Here is a 25,382-nt window from a genome sequence, read left to right on the forward strand (position 1 = left end):
GCTCCTATTAGGTTCTAAATAATCCTTACCTTTATCTATTTTAGTTCAACACTTAACTAGTCTGTTATACTCTTCTGTACTGCCATTTATCTTACTTTGTCTAGTCCCTTCTCCTTTCCTCTTTTTTTTCTGCTATAGTCCTTAGCCCTAGCTATTTTATTGTATTTTTAAATGAATTTTATAGTTAAAATAAATTTTATTTAAATGTAAGTTATTTATGACAATTTAAAAAAATGTTTTTAAAATCAATTTTAAGAATATGATGTGTTTTTTAATATATGAAAGTGATTTTTATCAACTTAAAGTAAAATGGATTTTAAAATAACACTGACATGACCATATAAGGACAGTTTTTAATGACATCCTGTTGTTTACATTAATTGATTAATTGATTTATTTGGTTTAATTGTAATTAGTGTGTCTATATAAAGGGAATTATGGGATTGTGAAATTTATCTGATGAAGTTGATGACGAAAACGTTACTTGTACTTTTACAGCGTTAAGTGTGGGTCTTTTCACTTTGTGTTCGGTGTTTGGAACTGAATAAACTGTTGCCTATATCCAGCTCGACTGTGGTGCTTTCTACTTGGTTATAAGTTTATTTTAGCACCATTTTATCCTTTTGTGGTATTTCTATTTTATAATTATACTAGCACTCCCCTCTTACCTCTTACTTCCAAGAAGTTAGTTGTATTCTGCTATTTCACTGATTGTTTCTGTGAGCTATTTCTCAGTTGCTCTAACCCGCTTTGTTCGCCCTGCAGGCTCACTTCGCTCCCCTACCCTACCCCCAATTCCCACACACCCCCAGTGCACTTAACCTTATACTACTTAAACCACACCCCTATCTTCTATTAACCAATTACCTCTCACTTCCTCATTAACTTACCCATCCTATCCCCTGCTACCTTCATCTACCTTATTTTTCTCTCTAACTTCTCCACCCTTTCACTATCTCATTAACTTACCTATCCTATCACCTGTTTTTCACTTTAACAACTCTACCCTTTAACCTTGCTCTTACCTCTATCTCATATTTCCTAGCATCTATCTCCTATTCCTCCCAGCCATGCCTACTATACACAGGCCTACCCTCAATAATGGACTTCTCTTTCTCACTATTCTTATCCCCCTATTTTTATCCCATTACCTTACTTGCTATGAGCATCATAGCCTCTCTAATTTTCAGCTCCCCTTAAAACACACAGTTTCAATCTCTCCTCTAGCCATACAAACCCACTTGTACATAACATCCTCATCATCCTACCTTCTTCCTAAATTCCATAGAATAACCCATATTATATATCCACACACTAGAAAATGAATCTCTTTCCTCTATAAATTCTTGAAACACCTTCACAACCTTTTTACAGCTCCTATTACTGCATGGAGATATACATCCTAACCCAGGCCCAAATAATACCATCTCAGATCCTCATTATGACCATTCCATCACTTTTCGCATATTCACTGTCTCCAACAATTCTCTCCTCATAGGCCACCTCAATATTCATAGCCTAAATAATAAAATAACCCAACTTCATGCCCTGCTACACGTACATTCTTTTGACATCCTATGTCTTACAGAAACATGGCTCAAGCGAGTTACTAAGGATAATGATATAATCCCACCAGGTTATAACATCCTGAGATCAGATTGCCTAATTAAAAAGGGTGGCGGTGTAGCAATATTATATAAATCTCATTTACAGGTTACACCACTAAATACCCAACCTCCCTCACCCAATAGCATTGAAATCCTAATCTCTAAACTACAGATAAATGCTAATAAATCATTATACATAATCTGCTCCTATATCCCTCCAGGCAACAATATTAACACTCTTGAAACTGTCCTTAATTGGCTCTCCACATCCTTTCCACAAGAAACCATACTCCTTGGAGATTTTAACATTGACTGGAACTGTTGTAACTCTTCCCAGCCAACCACTCATATAAACCTATATGGCTTCAATCAAACTATTACCTCCCCCTACCAGAACCCATAAACCTAGCAACAAGCAAACCACCTTAGACTGGATACTAGTTAACAGTAATCCCCTTTCTTATAAATCAGGTATACTTCCTGATGATATTAGTGACTATTCTCTTATCTTCATTGCCAGACAAAAAAAACCCATACCTAACCACACAATCTATAGAACTATCCGTAACAAAAAACACCTCAACCAAGCTAGCTTTCATACCGAACTTAAAGCTTGCAATTGGTAACCCCTTAAATACCTACCACTTGACAAAGCAGTCTCTTACTTTAATAATAAATTTCTACAAATCCTAGAACACCATGCCCCCTCTCGGACAGTCAGAACTAAGAGCAAACCTGCACCTTGGCTCACTAAGAAGACAAGACAAAAAATCCTTCAAAGAAATTGAATTTGGTCTAAATGGAGAAATAATAAAAACCCAACTGATCATGAAATCTTTAGACAGCTGAGAAATGCTACAAAAAAAACAATAGTCCAAGATAAAAAGAACTATTACCATAAGCTCCAGCACACCCAACATAAAAACCCTCAAACATTTTGGTCAGGTATAAATAGCCTACTCCACCCAGGGCAGTCCAAAACTCCAATCCCAGCTAATTTGACTCAAAATTCTCCCTGCCAAATTGCCAATTCCTTTAATAAATTCTTTGTGGACTCAGTCCAATCATTATCAAGTACCTTATCACCAGCCAGCATCTCCAACACACTCTCACAAACCATTTTACCTCCTCCCCTCCAATTACAGCCTGTTCCAACCTCTCTCATCCATACTCAGCTTCAAAAATTAAAACCATGTACCCCCTCAGCTGACCTCCTTCCAGCTGAATTTCTGCAAATTGCAGCTGGAGTACTTGCTTACCCTATCTCTATCTTAATTAATAGGACCATCACAGAAGGCACTATACCATGTCTTTGGAAGGTCTCATATATTATACCTCTACATAAGGGAGGAAACTCAACTGAACTCTCTAACTTCCGTCCCATAGCTCTACTTTCTCCTTTAGCAAAAATCATGGAGAGATGCATTCACCGACAACTTCTCGATCATCTCCTCCAAAATAATCTTTTAGCCAACTGCCAGCATGGCTTTAGGCCTTTTCATAGTACTACTACTACTGCACTCCTATCCTTTTCTGACTCAATTAATAAAAATCAAAACAACAACTTGCTCACCTCTGCTCTCTTTCTTGACCTCTCCAAAGCCTTTGACATGGTGAATCATCACTTACTGATAGATATACTTACTTCACTTTCAATTGACACTCAGGCAGTCAAATGGTTTGAATCCTATCTTAGAAATAGACAACAGGCAGTCCTCTGGGACAACAACTTATCTACTCTACTCCCTATCTCGCATGGAGTCCTACAAGGCTCTATTTTGGGGCCCCTCCTCTTTTCTATTTTTATCAATGACCTGAAAACATTCCTACCTCAAACCACCTGTATTCAATATGCCGACACCTCGACCCTAATCTGCGCTGCAACATCTTGTGCTGAACTTCAGTCTAACACCCAAAAAGTATTTACCTTAGTTGAAAACTGGTTCTCCAAACGCTGTCTCCTCTTTAACCCAAACAAAACCAAACTTCTACTGTTTACCCCTACCCAGAAGTCTCCCTCTATTGATTTCACAATTACATCAAATAATGGCACTGTAATAGTACCAGACTCAACTACTAAACTCTTAGGCGAAACAATTGACCATAACCTCAGCTTTGACTCGCACATAAACTCAACCATCAAATCAGTGAATACAAAACTGGGATTCCTCTATAGGCTTAAACCATTCCTTACACCTATAGCCAGGACTACTATTGCCCAAACTCACCTAATTTCCATCCTTCTCTATGCCTCCCCAATTTTTACAAATCTATCTAAAAATAATCAAAACAAGCTGGCCACTTCAATAACATTGCCAGATTTGCCACTGGATCCTCATTCCATACTCACCATTGTCAAAATCTAAGGAAACTAGGATGGTTGGAACTGCAAAACCAGCTTCTTTTTCAGCAACTAACCATCACCCACAAAATCTTGCATCATCCTACAAATACTCCCATTCTCTCTAACTCGATCAACCATTATAAAAATCTAAGTACCCTACGCTCAGCTAATAAATTACTAGCTGCAACCCTAAAATCCAATAACAAATCAGGTGATTCTCTATTTACTAACACCATTGGAATCCTTTGGAATAAACTTCCAAGTAATCTTATATCCCTTTCATCTACTTCACTGTTCAAAAAGCATCTAAAATCCTTCCTTAATTCACAATGGCTGTGCCCATGCACCAATCCTGGCTGAAACTGTTTTTGTCACAACTAACCTTTCTAGTTTACTAAGTTTTCTGCTTTAAACTCTGTTGTCAAAAGTGTCTATTTTTGTCTTGTACCTTACATTGTATATACCAAGTTATATGTCCTTCCCTCATTGCTGTTCCTTTTTTGTTATGTAATGTAAATAAGCCTAACTCGTAGGAGTTTTTTGTTACTATGTATAACCAATTTTTGATTAGTATACCCTTATGTCTATATTTACTCATGTATATTAGTTGTATACAGCTGTTGTGGAGCTTTTCTCCCTGGGCCTCTACTGAAAATGGACATATATCCAACTAGACTAGCCCGGTCAATAAATGTAAAATAAAAAATAATAAATAAATAAAAAATCACCTCCACAAGCAGAACTCACACAAATAATGACAAGGATTCAGTCTGGGTTTTGATGGAAACACACCCAGGCAGAAGGTAGTTAGGGTGGGGTGAAGGACAGGATGCCATGGGAAATGATTAGCAAATGTCTGTCAGGATATAGTGCATTACCAACATTCAGAAATGAATGATGATATACCATTTATGATGTGCATCAGCACTCTTTATATTGTCATCAGACTATAAACAACTGTTTACTATAGTTTGTGAAGAAAAGCCTTTATTTTTGACTTTGCCTCAGATAACAGTAACTTTTTTGGCCCTCTGCTTGGAGGAAAGGACCTTTGTTTTTTGTTTTTTTTTTTGTTTTTTTTTGTCCTCACCTGCGAGTTAAGGGGTCCCCTGACCAGGCAACTGCACAGGGCACCATAACACCTAACTATGGAGTTGACACTAGGAAATCATACCCTCTTGGATATAGCTTTTGTTTATATACTTAAAACTTACAATCTCAATATCTTGCAAAAATACTTTAAATAATATATTTACCTCTGGGTTACCAATGAATTGTATTGCCCCAGGAGATTTCATCCCCAATGCATTGAACACTATTTCAAGATAATTAGACAGAAAATTACAACTTTAAGGCCTTGACCAACTGCTACAATCTAAAACAAGACCAAATCATTATATTGTGAATGACCCCACTCTTGACCTTATTATTACCAATATAAAATACAGATGCATCCAGATCAGCATGCTCCCAAATGCACTGAGTGCCTATTACCCAGTTACTTCCCCTTGATCCTTCAAAACTGATAAGAAACCTCCTCAAATCATTTCAGGTAGAATATTTTATTTTCTGATTCTAAAAAAACATTGTTATGCAGTCCCTCAAATCTATTGACTGGGCTCTATTATATAGCTGTAATAATCTTAATGATGCCTTATCTCTTTTCATCAATACTCTTGAATGAATCCAAATCTCCCTATTCCCTCTCACCCACTCAGAGGATAAGATTATCTCTGGCTCACCCATAAAGTAGTAAATCTTTTGAAACAAAGTGACTCAGCCTGGAAACTTTGGAAACAAAACTGAAACATCAACCTCTTCCACCAAAGTGATCTGAAAGTTCATAAGGATCCCAGAATTGCAACTAATTCAACTAAAGCCAGTTACCTTAACAAGATACCATATTTTATTCCCCCCAAACATTTTTGAAATCTTTGAAACACCTAACTGGCAATATTACTGACAGCAATTATTCTTTCCACACTTACATGGACAATACAAGCCCCCCTTTTGCTAACATTTACAGAGACAACCTTCTCAATACTATTCAGAATCTAACAAAAACAAGTCCAAAATCATAACTCCCTTATTATTATCAGCCTTGCCATCCTCTGAACAGCTTTACACTCTAGCTACCGCCCCTACTTTTTACTTTAAAGATTGGTATTGTGGTACTTAATACGTTGTAAAAATTCTATTGGTTAGTTTGCAGTATACGAGTCCATTTAGAAAGTATAATAATAAATCTGTTCTGTCTTAAGTAATTTTCCTCATCAGCCCTCTGTATATCTTATCAGAATGGTGCTTAATTACTGTGATCATTTACACCATACATGAACTGCATAGACCTTTATATAGAAATATCATGCATAAAAACACCTTAAATTTACAATTACAATTTTTATTTTTTAATTATTTATTTATTATTTTATTTTACATTTGTTTACCGGGAAAGTCTGACTGGACACATGTGCTTTTTTAGCGGAGGCCCGGGGAGAAAAGCTCCACATTGAACATACAGAAATACAATACATCATTGGTATACATAGGACAAAGAAGTTAAAATACTAGTTTAGACACAGTTTGGATGAGCAGCTATACATAAAGGCTAATTAATGTATTACTAAGTTTAGATATTACACGATAAGTTTTAACCAAATCAATAAGAATCAAAAGATTAAACAATAAGTAGAGAGACATTACATCATTATACAGAGATCAATATGTTCTTACACAATTTCTGAATATAGTTTACAAAGAAATGGAAATGTCTAGTCTTAATATGCCATCATTTCTGCAGTGGTATAGTCCTGTGTAATGTTAGTATGTAAACAGGCATAGGTAATAGAATAGACAGAGGGAGATGGTTTAGTCAGTAAGATGGAGAGGTTAGTCTGGAGCAGAGCAAGGACACAGCCATTTACTGAATAAGTGGGTTTTTAGCATTGTTTTAAACTGGGCTAGTGATGTAACAGTTGTAATGTTTTCGGTAATGCAGTCTAGATTTTTTAACCTTATATGTTGACTATATGCATGTTTGTACAGTGTGTGGATATACTGGCATCAACAAACACTCTGAATACACGTTAAGGTACAATTATGTTAATATATCATGTATGATACATGTATCTGACAATGTCCTGTGGATAATATGCAAAATACAGCTGAAAACATGCTTATTGCATGTCTGTATTCAGATAAAGGTATGCCAAATGGTTATGTGACTTGCACCATATTTATATGAACTGCTCAACAAAGCAACATGATGGACCTAAATTACAAGCACATGAGGACTCAAATTTTTCTAGAATAATCAATATGTCAGGAATAATATAGTAATATGATAGAGTAAAGTTATTTTAATCCCTGGCTCTAATGAATATGTACCTCAATTAACTGTAAAAATATCTTGCTTACAGCCAACATAAAACCTGCATCTATGTGCAAAGTATTACAATGCTATAAAATTCAGTACACATGTGGTTGCTACATTGACTGGTAAAAACAATGCATGCTGCATGTATTTTATTTTACCTGTGTATGCATTGCTGTCAGTATATTGTGTAGCATGTTTACTATTAGGTAATCATATAAACTTTTATTTGAGTGTGCAAGAAGTGCTCATGGTTAACTGGGTAAAATATTACCTACAGCTGTGAATGCTATTTTCCAAATTCACCCTAATCCAGATGCCATTCATGGTTCTGCTTTTGATGAAGGTGCAGGGCCACATGGTCCACCTGTCTCATGCCAACATATTGTCATGGAAGATACAACGTGTATTATGATAATGTCTGCATTTCTGAGGCTGTCTTTGGAAGCTTTTTAATGTATGTGGCAAAACTTTCGTAGTAATACTTGGTGTGGCACCTCTTATGGGTACTGATGCATAGTTTTCCAACTGCCCATGCATAGTATGTCACATACTAGTTCCATATATATGTTGTTTTATATTTATATGTATACAACAATAAACCAAAGGGTAAAAAGGTCACGCAGATAAACCATTAAAAAAAAAGTAAAATGTAAAGAGTCATGGGCATTCAGATGCCATGGTGCTGAAATACTGGTATGTCAGTAGAAGGATATCCAATGAGCCTCCATTACAGGAGGTTTAAGGTATTACACAATGAAGAGTCTAGCTTGGTGACATTTTCATTCAATTTGTACTAACTATATATATATATATATATATATATATATATATATATAAATATATATGTGTGTGTGCGTGTGTTTGTGTGTGTGTGTGTGTGTGTGTGTGTGTGTGTGTGTGTGTGTGTGTGTGTGTGTGTGTGTGTGTGTGTGTGTGTGTGAGAGTTACATACAACTGGTCGAAAATTCATGTTGTTGAAAAGATAAAATGGCACAGCTGATCAAAAATTGGAAAATCAGCTTATTGAATGTACTGTTTTTTTTTTCTGTGTGGGTTTGTGTTACAGTGATGGTCACATACATACAGACACACACACACACACACACACACACACACACACACACACACACACACACACACAAACACACACATATGATATATATTTACACATACAGATGCACATATATATATATATATATATATATATATATACATGTGTGTGTGTGTGTATGTATGTATATATATATATATATATATATATATATATATATATATATATATATACATGTGTGTGTGTGTGTGTGTGTGTGTATGTATATATATATATATATATATATATATATATATATATATATAGGTGTGTGTATTTGTGTGTGTGTGTGTGTGTGTGTGTGTGTGTACACTTGTCTACATATAACCCTAATGTAATCAAAACCAATATATGTTACATTAATGCATTGAATATAAATTTGTCTAGTCAACACTACACTTCGTGTGTATACCACATGTTAGCACTGTTTGATACATTGCCCCTTTACTTATTCCAAACACTTTGGAATAAAATATTGCAAGATTATTTTGAATTCCCACTTGTGTACACGTAGATATAACCATAACGTAATCAATGCCAGCATACACTGCATTGTTCTTAGATAAAAATCTGCCTTGTCAATGTTATTGTTCCTTTCCATATCACACATGAGCACTGTTTGTTATGTAGCCCCTTTAATTAAACTAAAGATTTCATAGTAGCTTGGATAAGACTTTTTAGAATCTCACTTCAAGTGACTTTTATAACTAAATTATAGCCTCTGACTATATGTACGAATTGTATTAATTGTATACAACCCTAACATGATCTCAACTTTTTCATTTAAAGCTATTGTAATACAGGCACTGCTTCTTTCATTTGTTTTGTTGATGTGAATAACTGGGGATTGTTTAGCAATGCATTGTGCACATACATATCCATGTGCATGATGGTGCAATCTTAGCAGACCATGGGAGCTCACTTGCAGCCACTGTAAGCATGGCAGTGAATGGAAACATGACAAGACTGTGGTATTTTAATATGAAAAGGAAGGTCCGTAGAACTCAGAATTTACTACATTTTGTTAATAGGGTTCTAAAATGAGATGAAAATAGATTTAGATATGTTTTACCACTTAGTGGAAGGAAAAATCATGACCATTATTTCTAATATGTCTGTAGACCCACTTGTTGATGGGCTATATTAGGTTTTTATTGCTCACATGGCATATATTATAGTGAGAGGTATACTGTTGCCACTGTATAATAAGAGGTACGATATAACCCCCATGTCCTCCTAATTGCACACAAACAGCGATACAGTATACCTTTCAGATCTACTGTATTAAAAGAAGACATGCTTTCAGAAATATTAAACTCAGCCTTGTATAGACCAATGGCTCTATGGTTAATCATCAAATGTTCTTTCATCGAATGTCTGATGATCGAATACTAAATAGCGAATGTTCATTCATCGAACATTTGTTTCAGTGAAACTGTGAGATAGGGAAACTAACTAGTTGACCAACATTTCCCCATCTCACACACCGAAGTATTTAAAACCCACCCAGGTGTGGGGCACCACACCCCCCCATAACTATATATACCACTCTGATGAAGCACTACAGTGGGGAAAAGGCAAGCAGAAATTTGCCCTTTTCCCCACTGTAGTGCGACCTCAGATTTGGCTGTTGTTGTGTCTTTCGGCTTTTCCCGGTTAGGGGTCGTCACAGTGGAACTCTGGTCCGCTAATTATTGGCAGTAGATTTTTACGTGCCGAGTTGCCGGCTCTGATGCACAACCTTCAACGAAGGTACGCCCATTCACGCATGTCTTCACACAGAAGATGCTCTAGCTGAGAATTGAACAGGACAACGTCTTACTGTGAGGTGACAACGCTACCGCAGCACTACCACCGCAGTCTTTTTTTGACCTCGTAGTTGGAGTTGGTATATATAGTTATATAATTGGGGGCCAATCCAGGGGTGAAGTTACAATTTTCCATCCATGTTGCACTTGAATAAAGTAGGAGATGTGATTAACTTCACATGGAGAGGAAGGCTGTTCCAGTGTAGAGTTATTTTCTGTGAGACATATCTATCCCACCAGCATGTTCTATTTAAGTTGCAATAGAGATTGAGGTCTCTAGAGAGTGTATTTCTGCCACTATTGGATTTAAAGATGTGTAGAAGGTCTGAAAAGAAAGGGTCAGTAGAGGGTCATTATGCAAGGCAGAGATCTTCCCAAAGCAGCCTCTGGTGGTTGAAAGATGCTCATTGTCTACATATGGTCTCAGGTCCTGGGTCAATCTTCAGAGTAATGTTGTCAATGCGATAGCTGCAGAGGACATCTTTGCTTGCCAAAGGATTCAATTATGCGTTTTTTTGTATTTGGTTTTAGGTCATGGATTGACACCTGTTATTTGGTTGTAACAGGCCTTCCTGAATGATTCTGATGTTTTCTGGAAAGTTTATGATGGCACAGAGTTTACAGACGTTGGCAAACTTTGTCAGCCATAAGCCCTCAATATTTGCCTTGACCTCTGAGAAGTAGATGCCAAAAAGGAGTGGCCCAAGGACAGAACCCTGTGTTACTCCACTAGTTACAGGTCACTTGGTGGAAGTGGATCCATCCACCCTATTTTTTGGGTTCCAATTGCGAGTCAGTTTGCTGTCCAACAAGTTACATGGGGATTTATATATAGCTGGATGAGTTTATTCACTATGCCTGAATGGGGAATGGTGTCAAATGCCTTTATATCATGCACAAACAAAACCCTCAGGTCATCCCATAAACTCACACAAAGGCATATTCGTGCAGACACACACACACACACACACACACACACACACACACACACACACACACACACGCACACACACACACACGCACGCACACACACACACACACACACACACACACACACACACACACACACACACACGCAACCATAGAAACCTGAAATCTGCCCCAGACACATAGTTCCTATATCGGACAGCTTCCTGTTTATTTGCACTTGCCCGCGCTCCAGTCTGCATTCTCAGTGAACATGTATACTCAGTCATGTATGCATACGTCTTCTAAGAGAGTGAGAATGTTTTCAGTTTGTGATCTTTTCTGAGCTGACACTGAACCACCAGGGATTTGACTAAGTGGATGATACATGATAAAACATCTGTCTGTGTTCTTAATGTATAACAAAATCTTTTTTTTGATTTTTTTTTTAAATTTATTTATTATATACATTTGTGTTCTAAATATACATGTGGCATGATCTGAAGAGACTTTTTAGGCACAGTCTGGATATATTACAGAACTTTGCCACAAATGCTAACTAAGTATAACTAAAAAAGACTAAAGAACATTAATGACAAGTGAATATATATAATGGAACATTTTGCATACCAGACTGAAGGCAGGCTAGTCAACATTTCATCACTAAATAAGCCAAGAATAGCTTGTACATTAAATTATTACAGAAGAAATTAAGAATCTATGCATTAATTCATATTTAGTCATATAACACAATAGGATTACAATATGACAGCATTATAATTAACTGTATGACTTGACTGGAGCTGGTGTCTGGCATGTGGGATGTGGGTGTTGCTTTAGAAATCTTCTTACTGTCATCTCCTCAATGCTATTCGAATAACAAACCCTATTTCTTATGAGAACCTTGCAGTGGGCATTCATATCCTGGTATATTCTTACTTGCACTGATGAAATACCCTTTACCCTGGACTTCCATATGCTGACCTTTAGTGCCTCCATTTGATCCAGAATCATGAGGCTGGATTACTGACAGAATCTCTCCATCAGGATCATGTAACACATGTGCTGCAGAGTCTGTGCTGGCTGTTGCCAGTCATGTTAGATATGACATACCAAGCCCTGTATCAAGGAGCTTGTCTATCCAAAGCAGTTGTTAATACTCTCCAGTCAACTTACGCTCTGTTCTGGTGTGAAGGGGGTTGTTACCACTTCCGATGTTGCACTTGGTGATTTCAGAATGCTGCTTTTTTCATGTTTTGAGTCCTGTGTCAGTGGTTCTTCTATTGTGGTATTTATTATTTTTTCATATAATACTCTGGCTTGTCAGTCCTTCTTTCTCCTCAGTATCAGGAGACCGCTTTAATGACTGACTTTAAGAGGATCTTACAGACTTATTTGTTTCTGAAAAGTTTTTCTAAAAGTTTTTTTCCCCCTTATCAGACCTCTGTCAGAAACTTGTTTCTCCATATTCCATCCTCATTCCATTTGTCCAATGGCTGCCCTCCTTTGCCCCATTAACCAATTTGTTTCTGTACTGGGGCAGGAGACAGGCACCTTCAAGACTGGGTGAGAACCACAAACTTTTTTCTCTGGCTGTAGGACCTTGTCAGATTATCTATTCTGTGGAGAGGTGAGAATTGGCAGTAGGCTGGGTCAGACTATCAGACTAAACAGGCTCCCTTCCCAACCTCTAGTGCCCCTATTCGTCATGTCAGTTCTCTCTACCTACAGTAAAGGTGGCTGCCACAGGACTCATGCATGACTCCACACCCATGCCTTCCCCCTGGGTTAGTGTTAAGCACCAGTAGACAGTATGTGACCAGCTGACTTATTATCTTTTGATGCAATACCTAGTGATGTCTCTAGGTGTCACCCAAGTGATAGAATAGAGCCACTTCTCTCACATTAGGATGGGTGTGGTGGCAGTGTCTGTTTGTGCTCATCGTCCCTGATCCTCCTCCTCCACCATCTATGCCACCTAATGAAACAAAGTTCATCTATGTGTCAGTTAGGACTTCACCCTTCTGCATCCTGAGGGGGTAGTCCTCTTCATATTCATTTATTTTCAATTCAAATCTACAATGCCTAGGCTTAAATATTTTTTTTTACGATCTGACTGGATGAATGATTGAGTGACTGATTAATACGCTCTAAGAAAACAGGCCACACAAATCAAAATCTAATGAATAAATTTAAAAAAATGCCCAAGACACCTAATTGGTTGTGCTTCATATGTTCCAGTGAAGCAAAGAGCTGTTTGTGAGAATAATTTGGGGAGGTTATCAAGAATGACTTTCAGATGCCTTCATAGAGGATCCGGTAACCCATCTACTGACTCAAGAAGGGAGATACACAAATTGTATAGGCTGTTCTGAGAAGGGGTGGATTAGTACTGGTATCATCAAGTGAAAATACTGGGAGAGGAAAGGGGCACTGAAGAATTCATGAACTTGGTGGACATGCCATCATTTGTGAAGGCAATGCCTAAGGGAACTAGCAATGTTAGAGTCATTTCTCTAGGTTCTGTTGCTGTAGCAGTTAAACAGTTCCAAACTGGAATGGTTATAAGATTGGATAAGCTCCATCTGGAAATACTAAAGCTGATTGACATTGTAATGATGTTTGTTAATGAGGCCTTTCAATGCTGCATGGAAAAGGTGAACAGAACCAATAAATTGGAAATCTTTGGTGGTAGCCTCCAAGTTTCTCAAACTAGTGTGGTAGTCTTTTTTATCAAAATTGGGGTGGGGGCAGAAGGGCATGATCCATTTACAGGGGAGAGCACATGCATTATTATTATCTCCAGGAAAAGCTCATGCTAGGGTGGTGGAAAGAAGTTGTCATGTGATAAGTGAGACATTGATTCACGAGTAACAATGCAGACTCTTTCCTGTTCAAAGAAGAGTAACTCATTACATTTTCTTTATATGGCCATTAAAATGGTCTAGGAAGTTCAACACTAGGCTCTATATGATCTCGTTGACTTGGAGGAAACATATGAGTGTGTACCCTGGATATCCTGAGGCTCCTGCTGCATGTCATTCAGTCCCTTTCCTTGTGACTTGAGAGCAGTGTTACATCCTGAGAGATACGTCACAGAAATCCTATTCAGGGTAGATGTAGGATCATATCAAGGATGCATCTTGTGTCTCTCCTGTTCACGATTTTCATGAACAAGGTCCTATAGTACAGCTGAGTTTTGCAGACTATCCTGTCTGGGAAGTTAGGGATGCTACTGTTTCAAATGCCCAAAGTGTTTTTTAATGAAAACATGAGATTTTGCAGGATGAAACATGCTCACAACTATTATAAAGGATTGAATTGTACTTTTTTTCCAAAATAAAAATTTGTTGCTGTAAAACTTGAGTTATTTATCCTGGTTCATATAATATTTAGGTACTTCAGAGACAATGTAATTGTTTTATGCAACAATTTAAGGAAACTGCGTAAGTATTTTTTATCATAAAATCTCAGTACACTTGCCATTTTTCAAGGTTTTACCCCATAGGACACAGCTGCCCAAATGAGAACTGCGCTGTATAAAGAGGAACTGGTGGTAACCCTAGTTAGGGATGCATCTTTTGTATTTGATGATGATTATGATGATGATACTGTTCTGTTGCCCTAATGTGACTGATCTCTGTCATGCACTGGAGCAGTTTGCGGATGAATGAGAAATGGCTGGGAGAAAATTAATGCTTCTAAATCAGAAGTCATGGTTCTCTCATGGAAGAGAGAAGATTGCTCCCTAGATGTGAGAAAGAGATACCTACCAAAGTGGAAACATTTAAGTATCACAAGGTCATGTACATTATTCTGGAGAGAGGGGTTGGGAAAATGAGCAGTGGATAAGTCTGATAGTAGTAGCTCTGCAGACATTATTCCAAGCCATAGCCAATATCCCACGCCACAGACATTATATCAAGCCATAGACATTATCCCAAGCCATAGACATTATATCGAGCCATAACATGAAGCTCTCAGTATACTTGTTACTGTATGTCTGCATCTTCATCTATGGTCACAAGATTTAGGTAGCAGTAAAAAAGGTGAGATTGTACAAATAGCTGTGAAAGTTAGGTGCCTTCACAGTAGTTCTGGACTCCACCTCTATAACAGAATGTGGAGCTCAATAATCCAAAAATATCTTGGTGTACAGCCACATTTGTTTTATGATGTGATTAGCTGTTTTGGACATCTAATGAGGATGCTGCATGGTGTATTTATATTTGCAAGTGTACCAGTCATAGTCCACTAATAGGACAACCTGGCCAGACCCAGTACATGCCACAGAGATTATATATCTTAGTGCAATTTAGCTATAACAGATAATCTAAAGCAAAAGCTAAACAAGTGCAGCCAACAATAAACATGTTACATCATATATATTAATCTTGCCTGTTATGCTTGGGAATTAATGGTGGACTATTGCTTGGGGTAGGGAGATGTGATCTGTTCTGCTAAGTTTGATTCCATGACCACTAGACTAGAAAATGTGTGTTTATATATATATATATATATATATATATATATATATATATATATATATATATATATATACACACACATATATGTGTGTGTGTATAAAAGTTGTAGGTCTGATTATATAATGCAGAAATATCAAAGTATTGAAATATTAAAATGCTGAAATCAAAATGCTTACTCCATAAAATGTGTAGACAGCTTGACCCCCCCCCCCCCCCAGGACTCAGGTTAGAGCTTGTTTCCAATTTTATTAGCAGGGAGTAATATTGTTTGTTGACTGGCTGGGTACTGGCACAGTGAAGATATCAGAACATATATACTGTTAGTAGCACAGTGTACAGTGCATTTTGAGTTCAACATCGTGAAGTTTCAGCATTGTGATATGTCAGGATTTTAGATTCAATATTATGACTTTTAGTGTAATATTCAATAAGCTGTAATGTATCCTACCAATCTATCTGTGTGTTATTATATATATTAAATGTGTGCATTTGTGTATGTATGAGTGTGTGCACATGCTCATGCTTACACACACACACACACACACACACACACACACACACACACACACACACACACACACACACACACACACTTTGTTATATATATAGGAGATCATTCAATCATTCAGTTTATTCTTATTGTACTTACTCTATTAAAACTATGAACTGAATGCTAACAAATATATATATAGGAGATCATTCAATCATTCAGTTTATTCTTATTGTACTTACTCTATTAAAACTATGAACTGAGTGCTAACAAACTGCCCCCCCAGGATCCATCTTAGCACTTGCTTCCCTACTGTGCAAACATGAAATTTGGCAGTATTGGAATTACTCTCCCTGCGAACCCATGTTAGTGCTTGTGCCTTGGTTTTGTAGGGGGGCAGTTATGCTGAATTTACAGTGTAATTGTTTCAATGAATTGTGCATCTATAAATTGATATACAGCCCATTTACAGGTATCCACATGTGCATGCATATACACACACAGGTGTGCATATACACACCTGCATGCATAACTGTGCACAAGCCCTCAAAAATATGCACACATGCGCAGTCATACTGTTAGACTAAATCTGTCTAAATATGTTCATCTGAGTTATGGAGATAACATTCCTGGAAAAGCAATAATTTAGAGACTCAGCTAATTTTGTCAATTAAAACCATAAACTCTATTTTTGTACCAATGAACTATGTATTTTGTTGGGAATTTAGTTTAAGTGGAGAAAATGAATCATAAAAAGAACCAAATGTTAAATGCTTGCAGTCTTAAAAGATACCTTCTGTCAACTGTAAGCAAATAGCATGTAAATAAATTTTGCTTTGACAAATGTAAGATGTTGAAAAGGATATCATGACAGGCAGTCTGGGTTTAGTAACACTTCAATAAAACTTGGTTTGCTGAATTGAGTTTCATAGGGCTTAATTAAGACAAAACCAGCCAGCAATATATGCATCTAACATCAAAACATGTGATTCATTTTTGATTAATCAAATTGTGTTTCACTGAACTGACTTGCAGTCACAATTATATTACCAAAGCTCAAACTCTGAAGAGGAAAGAATAACATTTAGATTAATAAAATAATATCTTAATATTCATCAGCAAGCAAAGAGAGTTCTGATTTGCTGACTACACTTACAAAAGCTGGCAATAGACTGTTTGTGGTAGAAACAAAATGCCAGGTGCTCCATATGGAACATCAACATGGACTACAGAAATAAATAAATAAATACAGAAACTAGAAAGCATCCCTTTTCACTTAGCGTTCCATCTGATCTTTAGCTGTTTAATAGTGATCGTGCTGGTTGCCACCCATTGATATAAAAATTGGTTTTAGTTGGTGGTAACTGCTGATGTGACTCTCCAACCCCATGCACAAAATGGGAAAAAATTCCAAAGTCACTGCTAATCTAAGTGTCTCTGGTACTATCACAGGACTGTGACTGCTGAGGAGGTTGAAAAGGGGAAACATGGAAAGGAACAACTTGGCAGCATCACATATTCTGCCCTAGTTTACTGAAGATTTTTGTTTTGTACTGAATGGATGGAGCTACCTGGCATCATGCTCATCACTGTACACGCTGTTCATTAGCTCCTTCTCCACCCCCCAGTATGCCTAGTTAAGAGTGATTACAGCAGCACCCATATCACAGGAGGAGTGCCAGATTACAACAAGAAACCCACCCTCCTTCTCAGAATGGACAAGCTGACAGTAGCCACAAAATTAGAAATGCTTTTTTCTCAGAGGATATAGCAGGCATAAACCACCACATTCCTTTCATGTAATAGGCATCCAGAGTTAAAGACCTTAGTTGTTCTTTTTCTGGTAGTTAACACAGAGGTGTAAGGCTATTTGCTGTTAACAACCTGCTTCCTGTAGTCCAGGGTTTGATTCTGTCAGCATCCATTTGCCTACTCTATGAACCTGTACAAGTCACTTAATCAGACAGGTGTAAAGACACTGTGCTTCTGAAGTATAGCCAAACATTCCACTTATGCTGTGCTGATGAGGTCATAAGAAGGCCAAAACATGCTCTAAGACATTGAGAGGTATGGCAGAGAGTAGGGTAGCTTTAGAGAGATATTACTTTCTTTAGCAGTTGTAACAGCTGTGATAGCCTTATGATAGACATGAGCTGTTAATACAGCCGTTCTTTTCCCTCATTAGTCCTGTAGCTGTTATAACAGCTGTTTAGCCTTGTGGAGGTGTGAGCTGTTAAAACAGCTGCTTGTTTCCCCTTATTAGATCATATTCTGTGGAGCATTTTCAATGTAGCTGCTATAACAGGTGTTCAATTCTTTTGCTAGATCCTTTTCTCTTCTAGTTGTGATAAAAGTCATTGGACTCTTTCTTTTGCATTAGTTGTACTAACAGCTTTTGGATCCTTGCATCATATCTTTTCTGCATTGTGCCTTGTTTTCCCCACTTGTACAAATCTCTCTCTCTTTTGCTCTCTCCCCATCCCTCTCTCTCTCTCTGTCTCTCCAAATAACATCCAAGTAGTATATTTGCTTCATTGTAAATACTTACATAATCTTACCATGAAGATGATTCCCACATTAAGCTGATACTAAATAAGGTAATTAACACATTGTCCACTTTTACTGGGATTTGCCACATAAAAACAAACCATTGGAAAAGCAATGATCTTTTTCAGCCTGCACATTTTGTTGCCCACTTTTACTGGGCTTTGTAAGCTTATTAGGGTTTCACTGTATCAGTTTTGTATAGTAAGCCCTAAATGTGTTTGTGGGTTAGAGTGTCATGTAGGGGGAGGGTTTTAATGGATTCCCTTATTTTAAATTCAGGAGTCCTTGATTGGTATGGTGCCAGTTAGTTGTTAATGGTTTTAGAATCTCGAGTTAAAATAATAAAAACTGATCTAATCTAAAATGCTTTCACTCTAACGATCTTCTTCAGACCTCAAAAACTGTGATTATATTATACATTGCTAGAATAAATTATAGCAAATTAAGTGTGTGTGTGTGTGTGTGTGTGTGTGTGTGTGTGTGTGTGTGTGTGTGTGTGTGGGGGCTTATAGCCATGCCTGATGAGAAGAAGACGGCAGAAAGTTGGGAAAACTATAATGTACCACATCTATGCAGTGAGAAGTGATATTTCTATGCCCAGCCTTAACCATTCCAGAAATGGAGGTGAATTCTTGAACCAATCCATGAGAAAGCAATAAAACAGAATAAAAACAAGTAGAGGTTAAGAGGAAATAGTGATGATTATTCACCTATTATGACTGCATGCCTATGTTTCTAAGATCGATAAACAATTACTGTCTCACATAAATAATCAGATAGTAACTATTTCTTCTCTTCTTTCCTTAAATCATACCCTCCAGCCCGAGTTCCTCACACTCTTACTCCAACTTCAGTCCTAATTTGTTTACTAACTCCTCTGCACACACCCTTCTCCCCTTTAGTCCCAAACTTCAAACCCTCATCTTTCTTCTACATCTTTAACTCGCTTTCTCTTCTACCCTCTAAGCTGTACAACCTGCATTAATCTACTTTGACTGCATTTATTTTGTAAACAGCTGCAGTACACGAGACAATTGTCTTGTAAGAACTGCATTATTACAGATTATACCATGATCCCCCCAAAACGTGCACGCTGATTGGCCAGCGTGCCCGTTGTAAAATCGAAGTTAACTTCAAGAGAAAAAGTCCGTCCCCCGGACTTTCCATATATATATCTCATCATTCTGTATGTTGGGTGCCATAGCGAGACAATACTTAAGCTAGAAAGCGAGATCTCCGTTTCTTGACCACTTTATTTTCTGCTAACCTCTTAAACCCAAAACCCATATCAGCAAGCGAAGTTTAGTGTGAAAGCGGAGAAAGAAGAAGCTCGTTGCCTTTTTATGGAGAATGCATATAATAAATGAGTTAGTTTAAAAGCGAGACAGTGTCAAAATAATGGGCTATAAACCTGTTTTTTATAAACTCTCGCTATAATAAACGAGACACTATTAAATTACGCAAGACAGCGGAAACTCTGTTGTTCTGCTTGGTACCGCATGAGCTGAGGGCCACTCGGCGATGGCCGATGTACATCGAACTGGCCATGCAGATGCCAGGTGCGTGCGAACGATTTTAAAAGGGCATATGCTTTTATTTAATTATTTAGTTAAATAATCTCTTTTTTTAAAAAATAAATATTATAGCAATGTAATAATTCACTTCGGGGTGTAGGTAAACCACATCTTCATTAGGTAATGGGTCTGGTCTATTACTGCATATAGCCTGTTCAGTTGTGTAAACTTTATTTGTAAAAAACTATGTTTGCAAGCATTTCAGTTGTTGAACCTGAAAAAGTACAAGAAGAAAATTGTTCTAGCTCAGTTTATCCAACTAGCTAACTAAACAAAAAGATAGTAGATACATAAATAGATAGATAGTTAAATTTAATCCAGAAAGACAATTCACAGAGTACAGTATCACTTAAAACAGTTTGGTTCCTGGCAAAGCTATATGCTAGCTCTGCTTTAGCAGATACAGATATAGCAATGATACGGACCACTACATAGCTAGGCTTCAGGGTTAAGTCTTGAAACAGTAAAAGAATGCTTTTCCTATGCTGGTTTCATGCTTAAGAAAACAGTAATCACAGTTACCTTCATCTTTTGTTTGACATTGCTACATGTAAGTTACTTTTTCTTGGTTACAGTAAATAGTACAGTTGCCAGTATGCACTCAAAAGCAGAAAGAAAGAAAGAAGGACAGTTTTGTCAGTATATAATCAATAAAGAAGTGTAGAAATTCTGCTTCTTTTTACACCCCTAGGTTGACATACCAGTTGTTTAATGACTGGAGATTTTCAGATTATGGGGGGACAGTCATCCTTCACTTCTTTGAGATTTTGTTGGATGCGGACACAACTTTTTAAGCTGCATTGGTTTAATTCCTTTGCTCTGGAGATTTTTTTTTACCTTTCTCTTGTTTTTTATGTGACCGTGGAGACAAGTGCTTGGAGTGTGGTGGAAATGCTTGTGAACCATGAAGGAGATGCCTGTAAAATGTTGTAACATTTTGTCAGAGGGCTGAGTCCTTAAGCAGCTTATCTTGGCAGGTTGGAACTGCATGTGGTCATGTTTTGGGAATACATGCGTAAAGCATAAGGAGCAATGGACTCATTCATTACATCTTATTATTAAAAATGCAAACTCTCTGCATAGATAGTTATAAATAAAGGCTCACCAAAAGCAGTCACTGAGATGCAGGGGAAAAACACCTTAAATATGATTAAAGTTACAAAATAAAGTAAATTATCAGTGCTTAACATACTGACAGTCAACAGTTCATACTAATCAGAACTATTTGTTTTTCATGTGGTGCAGGAACACATTTTGGCTGCTTTTATGGACCGCTATCTGTGTTAAAGACTGCTAGTTTTGCATTTGATGGAATATTATTTAGACAGAGGAATATCTGCAGATTTTGTTGGGAAATTTTGAAGACTTTGAACTGTCTTCTTTTCACAACTTTCTAGGTAATGTGTATATCAAATGTAGATGTATTTTACTAGCAGGTACTATTTTTTGCTTACATATTATTGTCATATATTATTATGTTTCTATTTCTGCTAAGACTGTATAAAACAGTGAAAAGACTTTAGTAATATATCTGTAACACTTTCGTTCAGATCGGATAAGCTTTATGCATGGAATGTGAGCTACTGGTGTTCTGGTGTGTGTGTGTGTGTGTGTGTGTGTGTGTGTGTGTGCGTGTGTGTGTGTGTGTGTGTGTGTGTGTGTTGGTGAGCACATAGATAGATAGATAGATAGATAGATAGATAGATAGATAGATAGATAGATAGATATTACACTGCTTTGATGTACTGGTTAATCCCATGAAAGTTTTCTATGTGATGTTGTGAATTGTGTGTATCAGTGTAGTGCCATGTTCTGACACAGCTGTATATTTACACTGCATTACTGCGGTTCTCTATCAGTATACCTCCTGCTAAAACTATTTTGAGCTTACTGTCATGCACAGTCTTACCATCACTCTACAATTTTATGTCCCCTGTATTCTATTGTTTTGACTTAATGTGGTCCTTCCTCCATCACTTTTTTGGTATAATAAGCACTAATTTTATTTACTCAATATAATTTTACAGCTTAGTAGATTTTTTTTATTTTTTTCATTTCGGAGCCTGCAGTCATCTGACCTCAGTATTGCAGGAGCTCTGCCACAAGGCTGTACACCTTCAGGTTTACTGAGAATCCATCAATGTTTAATGTAAGCATATTTATCATGACAACCCTTGCTGTGTTTTACATTTAACCTGTTAAATACATGCCTGCTCCATGATTAAACATCTCTGTGAAATAGGCACTGCACTCTAAGGGCCTCTGTCTAAGATGGCCACTGCCCCCTTTTGCATGATCAGCAGACTATACTGTATATTCGAGTTATTGAGTCTTAGAAAATGCATCGCTTCATTAATTGCTTTGTACTGACTATAAACTATCCCCCACTCTAAAAATTGTACTTCCTACATACGCATTTCATTTGTGGGTCTTATTCCAAACCTTTTCCCAGATGACCTTACTACTTCTATACATAGACTCCTATTTCTTGTTTCCTACTTCCCTATCTCTATTTAATTTCAAACTCCATTCCCAACTATCTTTCTCCCTCCCATACTGATTTGCACTATAGCCATTTATAATCATAATCCTCCCTAATAGTAGCTAACTCTTCCACATTGCAGCTTTTTTCTTTTCCCAAATAAACCTGTGTTTCTTCTTATTCTGACTACATTATTATACTCCCGCCTTTAATATCTCTGTATTCCTTACATTCCAGAAAAGATGCTAGTGAAACCTACCTCTCTTCTTTTATAGAACATATTTCTCTCCATACCTATCTTCTTCCATCTTTCAGAATCCACCATCACTGAATCTAACACTGCCCTGCAACTTGTTTTCTTCTTCATTGCTGCTTCACCACCACCTGACAGCTATAAAATACAGATTCCTGTGCTTAATTCTGCTACTCTTCAGCTTATCATGTCATCCTACCATGACTCAATAACATTTTACAGCGTCTCTCAAACTTTGTTCCAACCACATATTCATGCTTCCTCTTTACACTCTCGGTAAATGTAGGCTGATTAATTGCACTTCAACTCAAACCAAAACAAAATCAAGTGCAAGAATCCTCTCCAAAACAAGTATGCATAATTCCCCAGTATACTAAAATCCTTCTAGAAGAAGATATGTACACCTTAATCCCAGCCATACCTGTTACAATGAACACAAAGATAATTCTGTTCCACATACTTCTGTAACTCAACAGCAGTCAGTCCCCTACCCTGGTGATCTAATTTTTGCTGCTATAAATGTTAGAATTTTAAGAAATAAAACTGCTGATCTACATGCCAGGATTACCCAACATAAGCCTGATATTCTCACTGCAACTGAAACTTGGCTTAAACCCAGCAGAAATGACTCTGAAGTTATATCTCCTGACTATTATATCATCCATATGACCATATAAAGAGGAAATGAGGTGGCATTGCTTTAATATTTCCCAGTACCTACCACATTTCCCCTTACAGCAACCCAACACCAAAATTCTGTTTTGCAAAGCTTCTTATTGCTTTCCTGAAAATAAACAATTATAAACAAATATGTATTAATGTCCTATACATCCCTCTTGGAGACAATACTGCTATATTGGAAGATATCCTACATTGGATATCTGTAACATTTCCACAAGAAAAATATTACTAGCTGATGTGAATGTCAGTTGGATGGACATAAACTCTAACTCCCCTACACCTAGCATGAACTTATATGGTTTCACACAACTAATTAATAGCCCCACACATTATAACAAGACATCAAATTCCCTATTAGACTGGATCCTAGTTATCAGTCCCTAGGAAATACTCCCCCAACAGGTAAAATGTCAGACTCTCTCAGTGATCATCTCCCAGTCTATACAACCAGACATCTCACAAATCCAGTTAAACAGCATATTTATAAAACAACACATAACGCTTCCAAGTTTAATTCAGAAATGTTCATTACTACACTATCATCTAATAACTGGGACTTCCGAAAAATCCTCCCCTCAGATGATGATGTAAATGAATTCAGTACAACTTTTCTAAATATCCTAAATAGCCTTGCACCTCCTAGAAGGAAAAAACTGAAAACAAACAATGCAATTTGTCTACCCAAAAAGAGTGGAATGGTAATGCAGGACAGAGAGAAAGCATGTAGAGAATGGTAAAAACGTAAAATATAACATCTTGAAAACTGTCGAACGCTTCGCAATCATACTAAAAGGAAAATAAATCAAGATAAAAACTAAAAAACTATACTGTAATAACTTTCAGATTAATACTAAATGCAACTCTAAAACATTCGGGACATACATTAAAGACATCTTACATCCAGGCCAAAAATTCAACCCAAACCCCTTTCCCAGTAAGTTACCAATGGAAACTGCAATACACTTCAACTCTTATTTTATAGACAGTATAGCATCTCTAACCAAGTATTCCTCAAAATCTAATCCCAACTCTGCCCAACAGGTACATATCACCACATCCACTTTCACCTTCAAACCTGTGCCTACATCCTGTATAAAACTTCTCTTAAACAAACTTAAACCATGCTCTTCTTCAGCTGATGGCCTTCCAAGCAAATACCTAAAAATAGCAGCCCATCCTGTCTCATCTCAGTCCTTATAAATAGGTCAATCTGGGAATCCCACATTCCCTCGTTCGAAAAAGTCACACATTATCCCTCACTACAAAGGAAACAGTTCCATAGACATTAATTGCTTTAGACCTATGGCAATCTTATATCCCATCACCAAAATACCTGAAAAATGTATTCAGAAACAATTGCTAGACTATCTCCTGCAGGAAGAACTCCTATCCCCCATACAACCTGGTTTCTGTCCTTTGCATAGTACTAGCACTGCCCTTCTAACATATATGGATACTGTCAATAAAGCCAGAGATAATGGCAAACTAGTCTCTTCCTTATTTCTAGACTTGTCTAAAGCCTTCAACACAGTTTGTCATAGCAAACTTCTACTTCAGATGCCCTTACTAGGTCTCTCTCAGCCCATCCTTCTATGTTTCAAAAGCTACTCATCCAATAGGTATCGGTCAGTAAATATGGCAGTCCACACTCTCCTTAGCTCCTAGTCACCACCACCAGTGTACCACCTGGCTTTGTCCTTAGTCCTCTTCTCTTTATCATTTTTACCAACACCCTCT

At 37.2% G+C, this 25,382-nt stretch overlaps 1 protein-coding gene across 1 annotated transcript in view; it reads left to right on the forward strand.

Moving 5' to 3' along the window:
* AIG1 (androgen induced 1) overlaps positions 1–25,382 on the forward strand; it is a 1,942,198-nt gene that overhangs the window by 201,698 nt on the left and 1,715,118 nt on the right. The window lies entirely within an intron of this gene.

This window comes from Protopterus annectens, chromosome 1.part0 (assembly GCF_019279795.1).
Source record: "Protopterus annectens isolate FY-2018-M chromosome 1.part0, PAN1.0, whole genome shotgun sequence".
NCBI classification, from domain to species: Eukaryota; Metazoa; Chordata; order Ceratodontiformes; family Protopteridae; genus Protopterus; species Protopterus annectens.